This window comes from Rhipicephalus sanguineus, chromosome 8 (assembly GCF_013339695.2).
Source record: "Rhipicephalus sanguineus isolate Rsan-2018 chromosome 8, BIME_Rsan_1.4, whole genome shotgun sequence".
NCBI classification, from domain to species: Eukaryota; Metazoa; Arthropoda; class Arachnida; order Ixodida; family Ixodidae; genus Rhipicephalus; species Rhipicephalus sanguineus.
This window is the reverse complement of record NC_051183.1, coordinates 122,223,245-122,242,436: the sequence shown is the minus strand read 5'-3', so window position 1 is coordinate 122,242,436 and position 19,192 is coordinate 122,223,245. Positions and strand designations below refer to the sequence as shown.

General features: G+C 47.4%; 1 pseudogene; it reads right to left on the bottom strand.

Annotated features, from left to right (window-relative positions):
* Window positions 1-2,078: 2,078 nt before the first annotated feature.
* The window catches only part of LOC119403479 (luciferin 4-monooxygenase-like), a 45,628-nt pseudogene continuing 28,514 nt past the window's right edge, over window positions 2,079-19,192 (bottom strand).

The following is a 19,192-nucleotide window of genomic DNA, read 5'->3' as shown; positions in this document are numbered from 1 at the left end:
CGTGTTTTAGCCAAGTACTGTAGGTTTCTGGAACCCTGATGCTAAATCCCCTTCAGAAATGATCCATATGTGAGATATGGGAAACGCGTGGTTCCAAATGGCAGCGTTAGGTGACATTTTGTTCAACACCTCTACCCCGCCCCATAAACCTTCTTCACTGTCCCTAGAGTCACTGTATATGCTACCTTTCGGTAGCATATACAGTAAATCTAACTGTCCCGGCCTATGCGGGACTAATTTTTGTGACTGCGGCCCGCTAGCTGAGGTGAGTTTGAGACCACTGGCCACGGGCGTAACCAGGGGGGGGGGGGGGTTCAAATCCCCTTCCCCAGAAATTTTAAATTTTGCTTGCGCATATATATGCACACGCACACACAAACGCACGCACGAAAAAACATAAAGCATGGTTAACCCCCCCCCTCCGAAAAACTCTTCTGGCTACGCTAAAGTCCCTAGATTTCTCCTTTTTAGAAAGAACAGGGAAAAATCTAGGGACTTTAGGCTACGCCCCTGCCACTGACATAGAATGTCCCATAGCGTTTGCATCAAGGAGCATAGAAGCCAGGATGCTACTCTGGACATTGTCAGATTCCTCGTTGGCAAACTCCACCATTGGTGAACTCTGACTGGCCCAGAAGGCTGTTACGAGCTCTCTGAGTGGCTTAAATTACCACCATTACAAAATTTGACAAGATGGCGGAATTTGAGTGTCCAGAATAGCACCCATATGCTAATTACCGTCACCTTGGCAAAGAAGCTGTAGCCCAAATCGTTATAATAAGCTTCCACCACTGCAGAACATATTTTGTCGCTTTTATAGACACTGATTCCATGAAAAAGCCATTCCAGAACAGAGTTTTCCACATCGGTGCATGTTGTGCCCTTAAAGTGGTACCAGAGTCCTTCAATGCTGACCCACTTACCACGGCTGCAAACCTCGTGGGCTCGAGCGCGTGATGGTTAAATTTTTGGAGACGGTTTTATAAGCCCAGTCGCAGTTTCGGTACAAAGAGCGCCGAGTGAGGCGACACCAAGAATGGTTTTCATGTAAACATAGGTGGCTACGTGAGCGCACAAAACCGCGTTCTCATCCTGCTATAATACCCTCTGGGATGTTGCACATATGCGTAAGAACAGTAAGAACGTAAGAACCAATCGCGAGGGGAGCGCAGTTGCCTTGAAGGAAGTTCCCTGTTTTGTCGTCTACAGCGATTGCCGAGGCACGGACAAAAGACCCTGTCTCTTCAAGCATCCTTGTTTTTTAACTTTTGAAATGAGCCTAACTTCCCCAAGATATGCTGAAGGGAAATCACTCAAGGTTCGCGAGATAATCGTCGTCTTAAAATACTGAGATTAGGCGTTGAGTCGAAAGAAACCAGAGTCAACGAAAAAAAAAAATGACGATGACGCGGTGTTTTTTTTTATTGAATTTTATTGGATAATCGCTAACTTGCACACGATAATAACAAGAGAAAAACAACGAGAAAGCAACATAACCTTGGAACCTTGGTAGTGGCGCAATAAGACACGTGCAGGGTTTGTATCTAAAAGGTGACATCGTGCAGACACAACGCGTGCGCCCCCTCTCCTAGCATAACCGTGCCAGATGCGCAAATTCTCTCAATTACAGTAGAAATGAAGACATGCTTACGCATTCGCGGAGACTGCATGTAATCTCCTCCGCCTCTGTTATTTTCCTCGTCGTCTTATCTGGGCTTCGTGTAAGGACGAGGCAGTTGTCAAAGATGGGCCCACAGTCCCAACCACAGACCAGGGGGGGGGGGGGGGGTGGGCCGTCCTCTCTAATCATGCAAGGGGGGGGGGGCGCCAAGTTTGCCCTATACGTTTCCTCAATCGAACCTATGAAGGGTTACGGCCACGAAAGTTCTTACAATAATGGGGACCGAGGACCAAGAACTCCTGCCTTTACCCCGTAAAGCCGGGGACCAAACGCGGGTAGTTGGGAGAAAGTACGTCACAAAGTATGGCTGTTTTTGCCCAAGGAAATAACGAGGGAAGGGGTCCAGGGACTCCTGGACCCCTCCCCTCGTTATTTCCTTTCGCAAAAAACAGCCATACTTTGTGGCTTGTACTTGGACATGAACCCGCTAGCCCAGCAACGTGTACTTCTAGTTGTGAGAAGCACGCGCGTCATCGCTTCCACTTTCATTCTTGCATCCATTACAAAGCTTGTCTTTCAGACTCGTTCAACGGGGGGAGTTTAGATGAAACTTCGCTCCCCTACTGGATAACCGTGCGCACGCTTATATATACCAATCACTGCTGCGGCATGGGGCGTGTGCTCATATGGCACGCAGATTCAAGCCTTTGAGGACGCTTTCTTGAGATGGTGCAGGTGTTCTTGACGCAATTTCCTCCGTTGATATTTTCCCGTGTCCGTCGTGGGAATGTGGTCGACAAAGATAACGCCACCATGCAGGTTCTTGTGAAAAACCGTTTGCTCTGCAATAAAAAACGAAAACGGAAGGACACGTAATTGGGTGAAGGAAATGCGCAATCCAAAAAAATATGCCGGAGCCCTTGCCCTACCGGGAAAATGGGGGTAAGCGAAGCCTGGTGCGTGCGTGCCTCATGCACTGATTTTAACAGCTGAGCTGCTTAAGCTCGCCGTTGGTCCGTCTGACTTTACATAGCCTAGAGAGTAAGTCAAGATTAGATAAGCCCAGATAATTCTAGCTGAACATGATTGAGACTAGTTAAGCTTAGTCTAGCAATCGATACCACGTGATAGCCAATGAACAGCTAATCAATAATAGATCAATAACCAATAAATTCTAGAAAGTGCTTGGTTGAGCTTCGCCTAGCGCAGAATGCATAGCCAATACCAGGGCTGGGCAGATATACTCAGAAAAGTGTTCCGGAGTACAGATATCGAAATACATGCGCTGGAAGAATAAAATACAGATACCGAGATACATTTGTAATTGACTTAACGAGATATTTCGCAGATACTTTTTCAAAAAGATGAAAAAAGTATTGCGGTATATTGGGTTCAATATTGCGGTATATTGGATACAAAGATACAGGTACCGGAATAAATTGTTATTTCGGGGATGCTGATGCTCCGCAAAGACATTTATTGAGTGCAGCATAATATTTCGAATAATGTTGCAGTGCATCCAGGAATCATCCATCGCTCGAATCACTAACAAAGACCAGTTAATTAAGAAAAACTGTGTAGTTATTTTACACACATGATCTGTTTTTCTGATAATGTTGTTGCGTTAGTTGCACTTAAGCAACAACAGCTTCTCAAGTGGACTCGCGAAGAGACTGGCGGGCCGAAAAAATTAGGCGCGCTTCACCGGGCTTGAGAAACAGTGGCTTTCGTTGGCAGAAGCTGAGAATACTGCCTCCGCGATTCTGCCGTCAGTGGCGTTGGGAGCTTTGCCACATGGTACACTGTGCGCGTGCCTTCGTGCTCTCGCTTTGTCGTCGACCGGTGGAGAGCCTTTGCTTGGCTTAGCACGAAAATGTCTTCATTTCCTCATTCGAAACACGCCAGCTCATTTCGGAGAATAGAAAGTTACGAGATACCCGTGTCCTACACAATATCGCGATATATTTGATACATTGCTAAAGTATTTCACTACTGAGATACAAATACATTTTCCAAATGTATCACGATACAGAAATACAGATACTCCAAAGTATCTCTAAGATACTATCGCGCTATTCTTGTATTGCGATACTGCCCAGCCCTGGCCAATACCTTGTACTGACCGATCGATAGCCAGTCGACAGCAAATCGATAATCGATTACTAGCCAACAATTTCTACAAAATGCTTGGTTGAGCTCACCTTAGCTCAAAATGCATGGGCAATACCTTGTAATGGCCAGTCGATAGCCAATCAATATCTAATCGATAATCGATCAATAACTAATAAATTCTACTTAATGCTTGGTTGTGCTTCTACTTAATGCTTGATTGTGCTCGATAGCCGGTATATAGCTAATCGATAAATCATTAACCGATAAATATATTACAATGAAATGCTTGCTTGTGCTTAGCCTATAGCCCCAATTCGCCACAGATGGCTTTGCCTAGACTTGGAACATAACACCGGTGTGAATGCAGAGCAACACGTGTAGCTCGTGCCACGCGGCTGGCGTGCCAAGCAAGGGGTGGGAAAAGGAGGTGATGGTGAGGAGGGAAAGGAGGAGGCGAGAGGGTAAAGCACAACATAGGCTTGTATAGTACAGTATAGTATAGTATATAGATAGTTATGGCAAGGAGCGGGAAAGGAAAGTGAGGGTGAGGAGGGAGAAGAGAGGAACGCCACCAGTTCAGCTGCGTCCTCAGTCTTCGCACCACTAGTGCATAGCTGCCCCAACTTTCTTTCTTTCTTTCTTTCTTTCTTTCTTTCTTTCTTTCTTTCTTTCTTTCTTTCTCTCTTTCTTTCTTTCTTTCTTTCTTTCTTTCTTTTTTTTTATTTTCTTTCTTTCCCCGGCAGAACCGAAACGGCTCTGACTGGTTGCGGGCGGGGCGTGAGGGCGCGCCTACGCAGTTGTCACCATGCCTAATGACTGACGTTCCGGCGCCGGATCCACATCGAGAGAGCATCAGTGATTGAAAACCGGCGTATACAAATACGCAAGCGACCAGCGCACCTTCGAGGGGCGCATTTCGCGCCGGGTTCTTCGCGCACGACAACTATCCTAGCCATCCCTAACTCATAACAAGCTTCACAAAAAAAAAAAAAAAAAAAACTGACTCCCATTTCATACATCTGAACGACACTTCGTCACCGAAGAAGTTGCAAGCGCTGAACCCCGTGGTAAACGTAGAAGTAGTTGCAATAGATCGGTTTCACGGTAAAGGCGAAGCATTGATTGCGAAAGCAACGGATCTGTAACAGCTGTAAAATTGTTCATAGTTTTATCTGCCTTACATATTGCAGCACACATTTGTCTACTGATCAGCTCGCTCGATGACCGTGAACATACTGGCTTTCACACGTTGGCGCCATTAACAGAGCGAATAGTTGTGAACAAATGTTCTGGGCTGCTTATGGCTTCTTTGCTTCAACCCGAACTGCAACACGAGGCGCGCGCAGATCCGAGGATGCCACCTAAGACAGGTCCACGAAGCTGCGAAGCACCCGGCTCGCTTAACGCTGGTGTCACCGCAGATTACTTGCAACACGAAGGAGGCGAAAATTAGGAGAAAGCGTGCCTAGCGTTCATTAGCCAGCCTCCTCTGAAGCCGCTACATCCTCGCGTTCATGTCACAATTCCCATCATGCTCCTGCTTCATTTTCGTTTTTGCTGGGCTCATGGGAGAAAAACAAAAATTGGCGAGCGCGTACGCCTATAGCGCCCACAAGCTGACCTCCGACGCCGCTACGCCGCTCCCTCCTCGTGCTTCATGCTCTTGTCAGAATTCCCAGCATGCTCCTGTTTCATTTTTTATGTCTTGGGGGCTATTTTTACGCGTTTTGTGACAGAACGGAACAAAACGTCACGAGAGGGTGAGAGAGAGCCGCACGGGATTGGTCGAGGCTTGTCTGACGAACAGACGTGAGAATAGCAACTGGAAAAGACAGGGCTGTCAATCATTTTCACAAAGAACGGGCACAGAACGGACGGCGACACCGTTCTGTCCGTTAAAACGGATATAGAACTGTCTCCGGACGACTTTCATTCGATAAAAACGTAAGCGCAGGGGCCGGAGAATCAAATTAGCCTGCTTAACCGATGTGTAGCTTCCCATAGTGGCCATTTTCTAACAAGCACAAGTACACTACAAACGATCCAACCTGCGACTAGTCGTATGAGCTCCTCCTCGCAGACTCGCCCTCTGGCGGAAGGCTTGACAACTACAAATGCAGTTGCACGGCCGGTCTAGAGGCGCTCGCTCGCTCCTTCCCTTACGGCCTGAGCAGCCGCCGGGAGTACAATGGAACTTTTTCTATACAGTCACGACGGCGCGCTCCGCGTGAGGGCGTCGCGAGCCAACCGCCCAAAGCGCGTTTCGCCGCATGCGCTTCGTGTTGTAAACCAGCTTTGCCCGGCCAATTTCTCGTGCTAATTACTTCTTTCGGTTGTAGCAAGCGGTGAAGGAAGTACAGGTGCGTGTGGGGACAGTCTGCCTTTCTCGGCACTCGGCAACAGAAGACGCACACGCAGCGCTACTAGCAACAATAATATTTTTTAAGACCCGACCACCTTATATTCGATGCAGGCGAAAATGCCTGAGGCCCGTGTGCTTAGATTGCTGTGGCTGGAAAATGAATTTTCAGGCTACATTAAGCGCATCCAGGATTCTTCTGTCGCCGCTGGCGTTGGAAACTTTACAGACGAGACGTACACTGCCCTGCTTTTCACCACAAAGTCCACAGTGGAGACAGTCCGATTTCTTCTGAGAAAAGGAGTAAACTATGTGCTCACGAAGAAATTTAACAGTGATCCTATAGAGGCATTGTTTGGAAAATTGAGGGCAATGTGCGGGGGCAATGACGCGCTAGACGCTAGAGCCGTCACAGCTGCTTTGACCCACATTGTCAAGGAAAAAGACATGGGCATTCGCGACGAAAACATTGAAGAAGCGGCGGTGTCTATTCCGGAAGATGTTATTGAGGAACTTGAAGCTTTGCGAGAACCTCCTCGCAAACCACCGAACTCTGTTGCCTATTCAGGCTTGGTGTATGTAGGTGGTTACATTGCCAAACTCATCACTGATGTCGGTTGCGAATCATGCGCCATGCTAGTGACGACAAACAAAACGAGCAGTCCTTTGTATCATCTTCTCCGTCAGCAAGAAGCCTATGATCTACACTACCCAAAGCCGGAGTTACTATCAATGCTGGACACAATTGTGACGTTCTTCGAGAAAGCAGTCAAATATCTTCCTCGAACGAAAATCCTCGAGACTCCGCAATTGACTGTTGAGCCATACCTTGAAGATTCGCCACTTCTGGACTGTCCGGAAGGTGGGGACAAGAGTCACGCGAGAGTGTTGGCTCATATTATTTCTGAGAAGTTTCTCCGGATTCTTCTTATTAACTACACAAAAAAGTTAACAGGTCAGAATGACAGGCCTTCCGGTTTTATTCACAAGCCCTCGCGGAAGCATATCAGGCTGTGACAGACTTGACTCCTTTAAACTGTGATCGTCACTACAGTGTTTTACCAGCAGTGATTTTTTTTTCAGTTCTCCATGCGCATATTGTTGTAGTACCAAGGAAAACATTCTGTTTCCCATTGAAAGGATTCTCTGAAAGTCTTTTATGTTTCCTCTTCGTCTGCAGCGTGGCCTTCCCCATTATGCAGTGACTTTCACTTTTTTGAAGTATTTGTTTCAATATTAAAGCACGAATTAAGATGCCTCCAACAAAAAATGTGCAATTTTGTTATTTTCAAGTACAGCGACGGCCGGCACATACATTTGAAATAAACATTTCCTAAACCATGATTAAACCGTTTCCTCAACCAAACGCAATGTTCATCCTTTTATTTATTTTCGAAGTTACAGAAACCTAAAAAAAAAAACAAGGCTGTGTTTAACCGCGTCGATGCTTTGCCGAGCAACAGAAGCGGGCTTATGAGGGGCCTGCGCCACCACTTCTGTAAAGCGGAATTTACCAGAGTCATCATTTATACTTGCTACCATGTTTCTATCGCATTGGTACCATGAATATCATATAGAGTAACTTCAGAAAGCGCCACGGTAAGTCGGAAGCCGAGCACTCCCTGCGCGCGCTAGCCTCCGCAACGGCCGGGAGTGAGTTAGGGAGCAGTTAGGGTGCCTCGATGCGCGCGCCCTCTCCTAGGGTGGGGACAACCGCGTCGTCTGCTACGGCGGTATGCCATATTTGAGCCCACTCCTCCCGTCGCGTTTTGCTACCTCGTATTGAAACTTCGCAGGCTGTCTCGTACAGATAGTGCTTATCTCGCCCGGCGCAACCTGCGAGGAAGAATGAAACCAGGAGGATGATAAGGTGAATTAATGAAATCTTTTGCTCCTTGAGGGCGCAATGTGTGGGCTCTTGAAAGTGGTCAAATCCACAGACAAAAAAAAGGAAAGAAACGGTGCCGCGGTATGGAATTTCTCACTGTTTTTTTGATACCCAATGCAGATGCATAGTTTGCACGTAAGCTGGCACGTAAGACGAGATATGACAGTGAGACAGATCACATTTGCCACATAACACATTGTTCTCGTCCAAGATGTCAGACGTGTAAACAGCTTCAAGATGACGTTACAGTTAAAAGCACCGAACGTGATTACGTCCATCATATAAAATCTAGTTTTACCTGCACTAGTTCAAATGTTATCTACATGATTGAATGTTCATATTCTCATAAGCGGTACATTGGCGAAACGGGACAGCCTGTTAATGTCAGATTAAATGGACATCGCGCGGACATGACGAAGAAGTTACCCAAAGCAGTGGCACAGCATTTTAATGTCGCAGGTCACAACTTCGATGATCTCAAACTTTACATACTTCAAACTTCCGGTCCCCAAGAGAGATAAAATATACAGTCATACCTTATTCACATGTTCAATACATTCCAGCCAGCAGGTATTAACGTTTCTAAGGAGGCTCTCGAATCCATTCGATATGGTACATACACAATGAAAACCAACGAGAGTTAAGTCCTTCTAGGAATTTCTGACCTACCAAGTGGCATGTGCTTCCTCTTAATAAAGTGGCTGACTGGGCTAGTTGGTTGTGCATACTTAAGGTTAACAGCGCGTGTCTCGTCTTTTTCCTGTCCGCCGTGTCTTTTTTTCGCGCTGTTAACCTTAAGTGCTTCCTCTGGCAATCGAAAAAGGAGAGGGGAATGGTTGCCAGAGGAAGCACATGCCACTTAACAATGGTTTGCCGGATCGTTCAATAAAGTTGTTCACTCACTCACTCCTCTGGCAATTGCTATTCAGCGAAACGTATACCCCCAATACCCCCCCCCCCCCCCACGTTTTCCTTGTTTTTTTTTCCATGGTATCCCCCTTTCCTTTTGCGTCACGGCGGCTCCCCGCCCCCCCACCACCACCACTTTCGCAGTTTACCTCCCCTTCTCCCTTGTGGAGAGAGGGCACGAATCATATACACAGGAGCGCTAAGGAAATCAGTTCCAGCCTCGAAGAAGACAAGTCCACTTGTCGAAACAACGGCTCGAGCACCCACTCCATGTTTACGGATTTTTTCATCGCAAGCTTCCATATTCCCCTTCCTGCCGTTTTCTGGATTTCCACCTATATTAAAGAATATAACGCAGCTTACGTCTGAACGAAAAATGGTTGGACAGCGTTTCGCTTTAGCAGCTTCCTCCCGACTGCGCGGTGGTTTTCATAGCAGTTGTCTTCAAAATGAGCCTGCACAAACAAATATTTACGCAGGCGTCCAGTATATATGCAGTACAAACGGAGAGAAATAAGACGTTTCATGAGATATATAGACAAGCTCTGGCAATGTTTCAGCGATATTAAAGAATCGCACATCTGTTCAGCTCCTAAAGAATGGTTGGCACGTAAGGGAAACAGCTTACACTGTACAGTAATGCACTAACCTTGTAAATCCGGAATAAAAACAGCAGAGAAACAACATAACTCACAAGTGCGAGTAACTGCTTCTTGACATCGTCAAACAGGCTTAGAACATAAAAAAGTATTTTAGGAAACTACTCGCACGTTCTGACGCAATTAACTTCCACACGTTTGCTGCATTGATCATTAGAAAAAATAATCAAGAACTTGTGGGCTCTAAGCAAACAGATCACAAGGAGCCGTGTATTATTGCATAAATTCCAAGCGCTGCTACAACACTCGCTTTCACATATTTAAAATGCCCGTCGGATTTCCCCAATAGCCTCGACACAGAAATACAAAATGCCTATCCACACTTGTCAGTTATGAGAATGATCATCCGCCACATGCCATATATGTTCCGTCACTCTGCATGACGAATTTAAAATATTCACAGCAGCATGCTAGGCTGCATTCTGTCTAAGAACATTAACTCAACTTATATCACACGTATTAGGTTTATACCCGCAACGACAGGCATAATCAGAAGTAATCGCAATTGTTCAAATAATGACTACGTACACTGCATATACGCGAAGAGTTTGCAGGATGCCGTTTGTCCCGCTTTATCTTCACCGTCCAGAGGAGCCTTCTTTTAGAGTCTCTAGGGAATGAAAACATCCTCCAGCCATTTCTTGCGTGGTTTGTGCACAGTGGCACGCAGCAACCAGGCATCTTGCCAGTTTTGCGGTCCGTAGAAAACTGGGAGCGTGCGAACGCGGCACCTCGCACGTGCAACGGCCTCCGGGGAAGTGGAGTGGGCTCAAATATGGCAGCCGTACTCGCGGAGGCGGCATTCACCCCCGCAAAGAAAGGCACCACCCTCCACGGAGGGGGAGCGCGCGGTCATTGAGGCACCCTAGGAGCAGTTGGCTCGGAGCGCCCCCACGAAATTGCGGCCATAGGTAGCAACAGCCCCCCGTGCGCAGGCCGTAAAGGAAGGAGCGAGCGCGCGCCTCCAGACCGGCCGTGGCAGTTGGCGCTTCTCCAAGCTCCGTATGATCGATGCCCACGACTGCGGCCTCGAGAACCATTGGGTGCTGGTTCAGGATAGTCTCTATTTCTGCGGGAGCTACCTGCTGATCCATGCACTTGATCATGTCCTTGATGCGCTCCACTACGTATAAGTTACCGGAGCTGTCGTAGTATCCGGCGTCACCTGCGTGACAATTAATGGGAAGTATTAGCACTTTGAGTTACACATTTCCGAACTTGAACTGGCATAGCGCAATGCGGAAAATGATAAAAAAAACAGCCGAGCCGGCCAAACGAAAGAACATCATGTTATGTGATGACGTAACCACATGACAAACTAACTCGTCCAATCACCAACACTTAACAAATTTCAACAAATTTCAGAACTCTCTTCGGCACCCTAACGACGTTGTGCGTGATATTTCAGATGTCAAAGGCCAAAGACAGTTCGTTATGACTCTCAAGGTGTTCTTTTTTTTTATTGCGACATAGAGTTACCCTAAAGCACGGTGTAAGAATATTCAGGTGTGGACACTGCGCGCGCCTAAGCGGCCAGAAAATGTTCGGTCGTCGGTCCGTTGAACGGTGCGCCATCTAGTGGCTTGAGGCGGAGTGCGCCGCGCTCGCCGTGCCTCTCCTGTTGCTCTCTCGATTTCGCCCCTCGACGCCGCTTGAGCGGATGCACATTATCAACAAAATGGCACAAAAAAATGCACGTTATCAGCAGCATGCACGTTGCTATGGAGACGACTGCCCCGCTTTTCGTAGCGCCCTCCAAGACGGCGCCGATGAAACTGCAAATCATCCGAACATTATCTGGACGCGCGTGGATTGCGGTTTCCCATGCGTTGGGGGAAGAGTGTCATCACCTGAGTATATTCTTACACCGTGCCCTAAAGGCATGATATTTTGTGTGTTCAAAATCGGATTCGATCGCGGCCGTGGCAGTCGCATTTCGATGGAGGTGAAATGCTAGAGGCCCGTGTACCATGCGTTTTCAATGCACATTAGAGGACCTCAGGTAGTTCGAATTATACGAAGCCCTCCTCTACAGCGTCTCTAATAGCCTGAGTCGCTTTGGTTACGTAAAGGCCCAGATAGTATGATTAAGGTGTTTAAAATAGCCTGCCTAGAATAACAGAGAGCTGAGCTAGTCGGTACGTATTCATGATAAAAGACCGGCCGTGCAAGCACAGACACAAGAGGGAAGTCAAGACACCACAAACGCTGACATAGAACTGCAAAATATTCTGGTTGCTCGCCGCGGTGGTACAGTGGTCAGCGTCCTGGGCCGTTGACTTGAATGTCACGGGTTCGATCCCGGCCGCGGCGGTCGATCGCATCTTCACGGAGGCGGAATCTTAGGGACCCGTATAATTTGCGATGTCAGTTCACGTTAAAGAACACCAGACGGTCGAAATTTCCGGAGCCCTCCAACACGGCGTGCCTCGTTAACATATCGTGGTTTCGGCACTTCAGACCCTACATAATATTAAAATATTCCGGCATATCCCATGCATTGCGGGAATCGATTTCATGCGAAGCAGTCAGCGAGTATAAGCTAGCGATACGCTGACCTCACTGCTGGACATTCTTGCATATACTCGCCACAATGTCTTTATAACTGCATTCTTCGTCGGCTTTGTAACTTACCGCTGCTGAACCATCCTTGCTCGTTGAGTACTTGGGCAGTTGCATCCGGTCTTTTGTAGTAGCCTCTCATGACGTGTGATGATCGGAAAGTTATTTCGCCCACTTCTCCGGGACCTAGCTGTCGACTGCTAGCGTTGTCGATGATCTGCCGAAAGACAATATCTGTAGCAGAAAATGTAAAACGACCCAAATGCAATACTTAGGGATCTGAAAGTGGCACTGACTGCGTTGGTAAACTTGCGGTTAATTATGAGCCATCGTGTTTTTCTTCTCAGTTGACGCGTTGATCCTTATGGACGTGTTGACCGTAGTGGCGCACTTTGTATTTCGCGCGCTGCCGAAGCCAAGTAGAAGGATGGTCGTGGTTGAGATGTGGTCCGCCAGGCGCCGCAACGATTTCAGCTGTGTGATTGCTGTTTATTGTAATTCCTGCTAATTATGACTGCAAGTTTATTTTACGACATGCCTTAATGTTCACTTTATCATACACAACCCTTACCGTAACCCTTTCCATCCCTTTTGTATGCATTTTTCCAAAAAATTTCAGCAGGGTCATCGGACAACTCGCACCAGTGCTAGACAGGGCTGTCTGGAAGATAGCAAGGAGCGTCACTCGCTGATCTTGCTGGTAAAAAAGTACTAGCGTAAAATGCTTTTTCTTTTTTGTATTCAACTTGAAGCACCAGAAATTGCTACAGAACCTCGCTGTCTCAGGCCGAAGGTGTATGTTGTAGCTTAAGATTCGCGGTAGTCCGTACGATGTATCGGACATACAGATACTGATAACTCACCGGCCCAAGGTATCGTGATACAAATACAAGATACCGAAAGAATATCTAGAATATCTGCCAACATACATCATTATCATCAGCCTGTCTTATCTCCATTCGCAGGACGAAGGCCTCTCCCAATGATGTCCAAGCCGACCTGTCCTACGCGAGCTGATTCCATTTGAGGGTCCCAAATTCCTTAATTCCATCGCTCCACCTGACCTTTGGCCGTCCTCGGCCACGCTTCCCATATCCTGATATCCATTCTCATTGACCACCTGTTATCTGTCCTTCTCATGACGTGACCTGCCCAGGTCGATGTTTTTGCTCTTAAGGGGGTACTGATACGAATATTTTCAGTTGTCGTTTTTTTTTGCGTCAATGAAAGGTCAAGCCCTCAAGAGCCTAGAAAAGGTAGTGCTAAGCGCGATTGCGCCCTGAAAAAGTAATTACAGTATGTTTTTAAAAGCTAGTTTCGGTTCCTACTGTACCCTGACGTCACAACACGGTATGAGTTTCTCGTCACGTGCTCGTACAATATATATAATGACATTTCCACGGCCGCTCCGCACCGTGGCTTCGTTGGTGACGCACAAGCGGCCATTTTGAATGTTTTGGTGACGCACAAGCGGTCATCTTGGAAGTTTTGGCAACTAACGTCATCACAACTGGCCAGACTGCTGCTTGAGGTCATCAGCATTGGTACCGAAGCATGACGTCAAGCTAGTGTCGATGTCGGTAGGTGCGCCATGGAAAATAAAATATCTTATCAGCATTTGCTGAGCTTCACACTTGCTCAGAGCCGTCTCTGCATACAGGAGATTTGTATGGCGGAGTAAACTCGCCTTCGAAAAAAGGTGTCAGCACCCCTTTAATGTCTACCAAGATATCGGCTACCCCTGTTTGTTCTGTAATCCATTCTGTTGTCCTCTTATCTCTTAGAGTCACGCCTGTTCGTTCCATAGCGTGCTGTGTAGTCCTTCGCTTCTCGAGTTTGTTATTATAGAGTTTGAGAAATGGGGCCCCAAGGAGCATGGGGACCCAAGAAATTTGGGAGCCGCCAGGGCGCATGCGCAGACCGAAGCCACTCTTGGGCTCTTGCGCTATCCCAAGGCGTCTTGGGTCGTAAGCAAGACGACGCAGACGCGGCGCGGGCCACGACGCAGTATGGCTTGCGTCTCGCATAATTCTAACTTCGCCACATGTGGCGCCCCACGCATTCGACCCAACGCAGCCTGCGTTTGACCCAATTCTCAAATTCTGCTGATTCTCCGAACGCAAGAGCAGCCGATCCAACGCAGCTTGGGAACCCAGTGTCTTGGAACCCCAATTCACAAACACTCTGTGAAGGCCGAAGCCTTAGACGCGTCATCAAACGCGAAAATTGACCGGCGTCCCGCGTCGGAGGACGTCAACACGAGTGATGCAAAAAATAATCATGGGATGACGTCACAGATCGCAAATTGGTGACGTCATCATGATGTCACCATGACGTCACTGTGATGGCACATCACGTGACATCACATGATGCCGTCATCACATGATATCATCGATTGGTCAAAGGTTGGGCAATCCCGGAGGCAGAGCAAAACCAGGTCAGGTGCGGAAAGCTTTCGGTGGGTGGCGGGGCCGGATAAATATATCGACGGTGAAGAAAAAGAGGATGGCTTTCGCCTTCGAGTCGTCTTAGGGGAATGCATAAAGGACCCTGTGAATTTTCTCCATGTTTCTGCCCCATATGTTAGAAATGGCAAAATACCATGGTTGTACACTTTCTATTAACATACATGTATAGTCGTGAGCACGGTGGTCGTGAGCAATGTGAACTGGAACACCAATACTACCTTTTAAAGGTCATACCGGCTATACGCTGTTGGCAAGCGCAAGGGTTCATGACGCTAAATCCTCAAGCGGAAAGGTTTTTTTTTTAATTTCGAAAGTTTGCCCAACGGCATAATGAGTTAAATATATACATGCAGGCCGGTTTCCGCTATATAGATCAACAGTGCTCTATGGTGGAGCCCATAGAGCCACAAATCATAGTCCAATGGTCTCGTCGGATGAAGGCCCACTGTTCTCAGGTAGCGCCGTAGTGTTTGGTTCAGGCTAGGCCATGTCCACAATAAGTGCTTGAAGGTAACCGCGGACGCTTCAGTTGTACAGTATGCGCAAGTATCCCGAAATGGCTCATGGAGATGTTGTGGCCAGGCATATGTGACCGACGGCGTGAGTAGTGCCGCCCCCACACGAAGTCTCCGCAACACCACCTGCTCCTGGCGGGTAAGGCCGCCTGGTGTCTCTGGCGATTAGGTAACATTCACATCGGTAAATTACAAGTAATGGCTGAATAATTATGAATTCGGCTTTCCAGCTCATATTGCTCACGATAGTACCTTGAATACTTGATAAGCCCTGGCGATAATGTCCTATATCTCCCGGGCATTACTATTTCTATACAAGATCCACGATAAATGAATAATTATGCCATACCTTATACTCGACCAACGGCAATGCGAGACCTGCGCTACGATATCCAATGGTGTTCGCCGGTGTGACGGTAAGAAACCCGAAAGGCCTCAGACATGCCGTACCCATTCCTTAGGCTCTCGAGTTGAAACACCTGCGCACAATGTGAAAGCGTGATTGTTGCGAAAAAAGTGCACGCTGTCTATACTTGGTTACAAGCTTAGAAAAAATTGGAGGACGCTTGAGCTTCGCTTTCAAGAGTAGAACGCGATTGGACCGTGTTCGTATCGCCTTCCCAATCGCTAGCCTCACTTCGCTTCTCGGTGAACACCTAAAACGTGCCGCAAGGAAAGCCAAAGTACGGACGCCCTCTGGCTTCTATATCCATGCATGCGGCGCGACGAAACACGGCCACACGGCGGGGCGATGCCGTTTAAAAGCGCATCGCGCCACGGAGCGAGGGGTCGGAGGTTCGAAGCCCTGGTCCCGATTTCTTAGGAGCGAAGCTCCTTAGGCCCGTTGAAGCTCCCTGCAACATAGATGTGGTGCGGCGCAAAAAAAAAAAAAAAGACAAGGCGCGCGTAGCACAAAAAAAATTTCACCATCTCCCACTAAAGGGAACCATGTAGGGATGCGAAGGAGCGCATGGGTCGACTTAAAGTTTCGTTCATCAAGGGCACCTTGCCCGATGTTAACGCGCCCTTGCATGTGGAGCACACCATGAATTCACTGTAGTTTCTGTTGCTGTTACTCGTCCCGAACTCCTGTTGGAGCACGCCGCGCGGGTTCATCGCGCGTCTAAGAACGTCGTTACCCGACGCCATCACGTGATTGCTGAGAGTGTAAGGCGCCAGAGACCTTAAGATGACTAGAGACATGAATTACGGCAGTAATTAAAGAAATGAAAATAGGTATATTTTTATTTAGCGGGGACAGGTAGTCCGGGAAAATGGGAGAGTTGGAGTCCTTCCTGCGAAGAGCACATTACCGCTTTGACATTTACAAAAGGCGACCACTAGCGATTTTAGCAGAGTGATGAAATTACCTCCATCGCAATGCGGCCACCGTGGCCGGGATTCGATCCCGTGACCTCCGGATCAACAGTCGAGTACCATAACCACTAAACCACCGTGGTGGGTTCCCGAACAAGTCGCCGATGTTTTGCTTATAGGCATCCCAAGTTCCAAGCGCCTCTTTGTGGTTCTTGAACTGTACCTTTGCCGTGCCTTTTAGACATGACAGCTCGTTCAGCCACCATTAAGGTGGGGTTTCACTGATTGCGCTGTCTGATGCGTTCACAAGAAGCCACTCAATATTCAGTGTGGACATCTGTCGACATCATCAGGGTCTTCTGAATGCACGAGGACTATCGTTGATGATGCGGTCGTGGTCTCGTCTGCCATCATGGAACGACGAACCAACGACCGCTGCGAAGCATTGTTGCGTAACGCTTTTAGTACCCCGCAGCTTCGACAACTTGTCACATAGATAACGAACGCGCGTAAATGATTTAAATATGTGTCCTACAGTATATACACGGCTGTAAAACAGTACAGTTGTGTAGAGTAGGTCCTGGAAGCTTTTGACGCTAAACAGTCCCGCTGACAAAGAGTCTACACAACATTCGCTTCTTTTATAGAGTAAGATGTGAGCTCAGAACAGTCTATTTTGTCGGCGTTGCCGTCTGCCACCGCCTGTGTACGTCGCAAGTATCACGCACAATGAGAAATAAAAAAGAAAGCAGCCAGAATTGAACCCAGTTATTCAGCGGGATAGTAAGTAAAGTGTTTCACCGCAGAGCCACGCCAGTTTTTTTCTTTATTGCACAGAGCCACGCCACTGCTTGAAACTTCTGCATAAAAGAGCCGTGTGAGGGCGTCATGTCTGGCGAGTAGTCATGTTACAGATCTTGTATTGCGTGGCAGAAGGGTACTATTGCACCAGGCATCACACCGTCTAAACTGACTAACGAGTGGTCGGTTGGTTCAAAGCTACCCACCAATTGCAATAGGCTCAGTTATAATTAACGATAATCATCGTGATCATCATCATCATCATCATCATCATCCACAGCATCAGCAAAGTGTGCAACTACGTCGGCGCACACAATGAGCGCCTTACAGGCGCGTAGTGTGTACTTCATTACATCGGAAAATGATTAATTACGGTGCAGAGGATACTTGGCAACTGCACTTTCACTAGGCGCCTTGAGAGAGCTTACAATGAATGGTCTGTAAGGCCGCTCCTCCAGCTTACGCTGTGACTGTACTGTGTCTTCCGCGCAGGACAGGCGTTTTTTTCGTCTTGTTCACACTGCAAGGTTCTTTTGCATTGACGGCGGACGCGTTCACGTACAAACGCGTCTTAACAACCCACATTTGTAAGTGCACATAGAGTTTAAACCCGGTCTAACGAAACCCGATATGACTAAGTTATCGACCTAACAAGAAATCTCTATATCTCGGCTGGTACCATTAGAATACGGCGTTGTTTTCAGGAAACAAACTTGGTGCCAAACCTGATTTAACAAAGTTTTTCCTGAAGCGAATGAGTAAAAAGGCGGTGATTCCTTTCTAATTTCGACATAGGTGGGTTTTTCTGGAGCATGCGCTCTAGCGCTATCTCGGAAAAATATCTAGTTACGACCCTATAGTTTAATCTTTACAAGGCGGCACGTCATGCCCATGTACGGAACAACGGACTACACAGTCGGTATAGCGCTGTTACGTACCGTGAGTTGCTAGCGTCTGCGGTGGTTTATTGTCCCTGTAAGTGCTCCCGCAGAAACCTTATAGTGGTTACTTTCGTTATTTCAAGGTTTGTGAGATAGATGGTACTGATCATCTTCTCGCAACGTTCTTGATTGGCTTGCTCGCACAACCACTGCATTCGTACTCGCCGTCTTTGCATATCAGCAACCTTTCATAGGTTCACGCAACCGTGTTCATGACATGCACCGCCCAAACGTTGGAGGCTCCATGTCCTGGCAATGTGGGACGCTCCATGTCCGGGCCACCTTCGCAGATATTTCACACGCGTGTGCATGGGCTAGCAAAAAATAAATGCCGGGGTAACTTTTAGGTGTCGCTACGTTGCAATTTTAGATTTTGAAGGGCCGAAAAAATCATTTCTCGATTTTACGAACTTGCGTTTGCGGAACCTCACCTGCAGTATTCTTTGGTACAGGTCTTCGGTAGAACTTGTGCCGCACATCATGATTCGTTTCAACGATGGGACCAGGCCTTCGTTCAATTGAAAGACCAGCTGTCTAATTGCCGTAGGAAAGGCGCACATGCTCGTCACCTGGAAATATGCGTCAGTTGACTAAGTTGTTATAAGGAACGATGTGTTCAAGCTATCGTTGCTAGCCATACATTTTGTAGAATTTAGTGTAGGAAAGCACAATCAGTTGTACAAATAAATTAAAAGGTATGCAGTTTGATGCAACAAGAATATATTCAGATTGGAAAGGGCCGTATATACGTATAAGGAATTAACCCGATCATTGCTTTTTGCAAAGTAGCAGCTCACTGTTCCGTGAACGTGCGCGCATTTTGCATAGGCTGCCCATCGGATAACCAGTGCAAAGCTTTTGCTAAAGAAATCACCAGAACATATGGTACTAACCCTATCTTGGTATTAACAAAGCGCGGGGGCGTATGACCGGGATATAGGGCCACACGCAATCCTACCGTTTTCACTGTACGTACTGGTAATTTTAAAACGTTGTCGGAACATCGTAGACATCAATAGCAAGATAACATACCAGGACTT